Below are 6,000 nucleotides of genomic sequence, written 5' to 3' on the forward strand. Positions count from 1 at the left end.
TCATACTCAATGGTGAAAAACTGAGAGAGTTTTGCCTAAGGTCAGGAACAAGCCAGGGATGTCCACTCTCACCATTATTATTGAACAAAGTACTGGAAGTCCTAGTCACAGAAATCAAAGAAGAGGGGAATAAAAGGCATTCAAATTGATTAAAAAAAATAAAGGAGTAAAACTTTCGCTATTTGCAGTCAACATATTATATATAGAAAACCATAAAAAATGCCACCAAAAAGCTACTAAAAGTGATCAATAAATTCAGTAAGGTCACAAGATACAAAATTGGTGTACAGAAATTGTGGCATTTTTATATACTAATAATGAAGCAACAGAAAGAGAAATAAAGAAAGCAATCTCATTTACAACTGCACCAAAGATAATAAAATACTTAGGAATAAAGTTAGCCAAGGAGGTGAAAGACCTGTACTCTGAAAACTATAAAACACTGATGAGGGCGCCTGGGTGGCTCAGTGGGTTAAAGCCTCTGCCTTTGGCTCAGGTCATGATCTCAGGGTCCTAGGATCAAGCCCCGCATTGGGCTCTCTGCTCAGCAGGGAGCCTGCTTCCTCCTCTCTCTCTGCCTGCCTCTCTGACTACTTGTGATCTCTGTCTGTCAAATAAATAAATAAATAAAATCTTAAAAAAAAAAAAACACTGATGAAGATATTGAACATGACACAAACAAATGGAAAGACATTCCATGATAATGGACTGGAAAAAACAAATATTGTTAAAATGTCCATACCCAAAGTATCTAAAGACTTAATGCAATCCCTATCAAAATACCAACATCTTTCAGCAAATTAGAACAAACAATCTTAAAATTTATACAGAACCAAAGAAGACCACCAATAGCAAAAACAATCTTGAAAAAGAAAAACATAGCTGGAAGTATCACAATCCCAGATTTCAAGCGATACTACAAAGCTGTGGTAATAAAAACACCATGGCACTGACACAAAAATAGTCATATGAATCAGTGGAATGAAATAAAAAGCCCAGAAATAAACCCATGTTTACATAGCCAATTATTCTTCAACAAAAGAGGAAAAAATATGCAATGGGAAAAAGATAGCTTCTTCAACAAATGGTGTTAGGAGACCTGGATGGCTATGTGCAAAAGAATGAACTAGACCACTGGCTTATACCATACACAAAGATAAATTCAAAATGGAGCAAGGATCCAAAGTGAGACCTGAAACCATAAAAACCCTAGGTGAGTGCACAGGCAGTAATTTCTCTAACATCTAATGTAGTATCATTTTCTAGATATATCTCCTGAGGCAAGGGAAACAAAAGCAAAAAATAAACTATTGGGACTACACCAAAATAAAAATCTTCTGCACAGCAAAGGAAACAATCAACAAAACAAGAAGACAATCTACGGAACAGGAGATGATATTTGCCAATGACATCTCTGATACAGGGTTAGTATACAAAACATACAAAGAACTAATACAATTCAACAACAAGAAAGTATATAATCCAATTTAAAAAAGGGCATAAGACATGAAAACACGTTCCTCCAAAGTAGGAATACAGATGACCAACAGACACATGAGAAGATGCTCAGAATCACTCATCATTGGGAAATGCAAAGCAAAACTACAATACCCCCTCATAACTATCAAAATGGCTAAAACCAATAACACAAGAAACACGTGTTAGAGCGGATTTGGAGAAATGGGAACCTTAGTGTACTGCTGGTAAGAGTGCAAACTGCTGCAGTCACCCTGGAAAACTAAGGAGGTTATTCAAAAAGTTAAAAATGGAACTAGCCTATGATCTAGTGATCATACTACTGGGATCTACCTAAGAAATACAAAACACTAATTCAAAGAGATAACATGCAACCTTATGTCTATTGCAGCACTATTTACAACAGCCAAAATATGGAAGCAACCCAAATGTCCATCGATAGATGAATGGATAAAGGTGTGGTATATACAAACAATGGAATATTATTTAACAGTAAAGAAGAATTAAATCTTGCCATCTGCAACAACATGGATGGAGCTAGAGAGAGTATAATACTAAGCAAAATAAGCCAGTCAGAGAAAGTCAAATACCATATGATTTCACTCATATGTGGAATTTAAGAAACAAAACAAAGGGGAAAAAAAAGACAAACCAAAAAACAGACTCTTAATTATAGAGAACAACTAATCTTTGACAAAGCAGAAAAAATATCCAGTGTAAAAAAGAGTCTCTTCAACAAATCATGTTGGGAAAACTGCACAGCCACATGTAGAAGAATGAAACTGGACCATTTCTTTACACCAAAAATAGACTCAAAATAGACAAAAGACTTAAATGTTTTTTCCATCCCACAAAATCCTTGAGGAGAACACAGGCAGCAATCTCTTCGACCTTAGCCACAGCAACTTCTTCCTAGAAACATCTCCAAAGGCAAGAGAAACAATTAAAAATGAACTTTTGGGGGGCGCCTGTGTGGCTCAGTGGGTTAAGCCTCTGTCTACGGCTCAGGCCATGATCCCAGGGTCCTGGGATTGAGCCCCACATTGGGCTCTCTGCTCAGCAGGGAGCCTGCTTTCCCTCCTCTCTCTGCCTGCCTGTCTGCCTGCTTGTGATCTCTGTCTGTCAAATAAATAAATAAAATCTTTAAAAAAAAAAAAAAAGAACTTTTGGGACTTCATAAAGATAAAAAGCTTTTGCACAACAAAGGAAACAGTCAACAAAACTAAAGACAACAAATAGAATGGGAGAAGTATTTGTAAATGACATGTCAGATAAAGAGCTAGTGTCCAAAATCTATAAAGAACTTTTCAAACTCAACACCTAAGGAACAAATAATCCAGTCAAGAAATGGGCAGGAGACATGAACAGACATTTCTGCAAAGAAGACATCCAAATGGTCAAGAGACACATGAAAAAGTGCTCAACATCACTCTGCATCAAGGAAATACAAATCAAAACCACACTGAGATACCACTTCACACCAAAGAGAATGGCTAAAATTAAGTCAGGAAATGACAGATGTTGACGAGGATGCAGAGAAGGGTCCTTCTTCCCACATTGTTGGTGGGAATGCAAGCTGGTGCAGTCATTCTGGAGAACAATATGGAGATTCCTCAAAAAGTTGAAAATAGAGCTACCTTACAACCCAGCAATTGCACTACTGGATATTTACCCCAAAGATACAAATGTAGTCATCTGAAAGGGCACCTGCACCTCAGTGTTTATAGCAGCAATCTCCACAATAACCAAACTATGGAAAGAGCCTAGATGTCCATCAACAGATGAATGGATAAAGAAGATGTGGTTTTTATATATATACAATGGAATACTATGCAGCCATCAAAAAATGGAATCTTGCCATTTGCAATTGTGTGAATGGAACTAGAGGGTATTATGTTAAGCGAACTAAGTCAATCAGAGAGAGACAATTATCATATGCTCTCACTCATATGAGGAATTTGAGAAACAAGACAGATGATCATAGGGGAAAGGAGGGAAAAATGAAACAAGATGAAATCAGAGAGGGAGACAAACCATAAGAGACTCTTAATCTCAGGGAAAAAACTGAGGGTTGCTGGAGGGGACAAGAGTGGGAGGGATGGGGTGGCTGGGTGATGGACATTGTGGAGGGTATGTGCTATGGTGAGTGCTGTGAATTGTGTAAGACTGATGAATCACAGACCTGTACCCCTGAAACAAATAAAATATATGTTAATTTAAAAAAAAAAAACGATAGATAAGAAACTGATGGTTACCAGAGGGGAGGCAAGTGGACATATGGGTAAAATAGGTGAAGAAGATTAAGAGTACACATATCTTGATGAGCACTGTGTAATATGCAGAATTGCTAAATCACTGTATTGTACACCTGAAACTAACATAACACTGTATGTTAACTCTATTGGAATTGAAATTTTCAAAATAAATAATATAGAGCACCTGCCTGGCTCAGTCAGTAGAGCATGTGGCTCTTGGTCTCATGGTCATGAGTTCAAGCCCCATGTCAGATACAGAGATTGCTTACATAAAGAAACTTTAGATAGATAGGCAGATACATAGACACATAGATGGGTGAATGAGAGGAGGTTTGAAAAAGATAAAAAATGAACACAAGTCAAGACTCTTCCAGAAATACTAAAGCTAAAAGACATTATCACTAGCAGACCAAAACTACAAGAACTGTAAAAGGTAGTCTTTCAAGAAGAAGGAAAGTAGAACAGATGGAAGTCTAGATCTCTAAAGGAATATATTCCCATATTCCTACAAAGGAATCAAGAACATTAGAAATGTAACTACATCAGGAAACATGTTGTTTTTCTTATTATTTAAATGCTTTAAAAAAGAATTGACTGTTCAAATAAAAATAACAATCTAGTGCTAGGTTTATGATATAGAGAGAGATAAAAATACATGACAAAATAACACAAATTTGGAGGAGAAGGAAATATACTATTTTAATGTTCTTAGACTATATGTAAAATGGTGTAATATCAGTTGGAGGTAACCTGCAATATATTAAAGACATACATTATGAACATTAAAGCAAAGTAAGAAAATAGAGTTAAGAGGCCTAGAAAGGAAAGTAAAAAGAACCTTTTTAAAAAAAATTTTTCTAAGAAACCAAAAAAACAGGAAAATTGAAAAGGATAACTATATATAGATGAGACAAATATAAAATGAATAGCAGGTTAATAGACTTAAACCTAACTATATCACTAATCACATTAACTATAAATGGTCCAAAATCCTCATTAAAAAGGTTTTTAGGTAGATAATCAAAATAATCAAAAACCAACTACAAAAACCTACCTGAAATATAAAGACAAAGATAAAGTAAAAGTGAAAAAAGATGCCAAAAGATATACTAATGCTAATACAATGTAAGAATGGCTTTGTTTGACAGAAAATTTCAGAGCAGAGAATATTAACAGCAATAAAGGTGGTTACCTCATAATATAAAGGGGTCAACTTATCAAAAAGACAAAATAATCCTAAATCAACTAACACAGCTCAAAATAAATGAAGCAAAAACTGAAAAGATAAATAGATAAATCTCTAATGATAATCAGAGACTTCAAAATCCTCTCCTAGAAAGGGGAACCCTCCTACACTGTTGGTGGGAATGCAGGCTGGTGCAGCCACTCTGGAAAACAGCATGGAGGTTCCTCAAAATGTTGAAAATAGAGCTACCCTATGACCCAGCAATTGCACTGCTGGGTATTTACCCTAAAGATACAAATGTAGTGATCCAAAGGGGCACGTGCACCCGAATGTTTATAGCAGCAATGTCTACAATAGCCAAACTATGGAAAGAACCTAGATGTCCATCAACAGACAAATGGATAAAGAAGATGTGGTATATATACACAATGGAATACTATGCAGCCATCAAAAGAAATGAAATCTTGCCTTTTGCGACGACATGGATGGAACTAGAGGGTATCATGCTTAGCGAAATAAGTCAATCGGAGAAAGACAACTATCATATGATCTCCCTGATATGAGGGAGAGGAGATGCAACATGGGGGGTTAAGGGGGTAGGAGAAGAGTAAATGAAACAAGATGGGATTGGGAGGGAGACAAACCATAAGTGACTCTTAATCTCACAAAACAAACTGAGGGTTAATGGGGGGGTGTGGGGGGTTGGGATTATGGACATTGGGGAGGGTATGTGCTATGGTGAGTGCTGTGAAGTGTGTAAACCTGGCGATTCACAGACCTGTACCCCTGGGGATAAAAAGATATTATATGTTTATGAAAAATAAAATTTAAAAAAAAAAAAAAAAAAAGAAAAAAAAAAAAAAAATCCTCTCCTAATATATGGCATTAATAGAAGTCAATAATGAAACAAAAGATTTGAACACAAGCAATCAACTTGATCTAAACTACTCCACCCAACAATTACCACTTACACATTCTTTTAGAATGCACACAGATTATTCTCCAAGATAGACGATATTCTAGGTCATAAAATAAGTCTCAATAAATTTGACAGCACTCAATTCAAGCAAAGTTCATTTTCTG

Source organism: Enhydra lutris, unplaced genomic scaffold (genome assembly GCF_002288905.1).
Source record: "Enhydra lutris kenyoni isolate GAN:26980312 unplaced genomic scaffold, ASM228890v2 scaffoldscaffold28, whole genome shotgun sequence".
Lineage (NCBI taxonomy): Eukaryota > Metazoa > Chordata > Mammalia > Carnivora > Mustelidae > Enhydra > Enhydra lutris.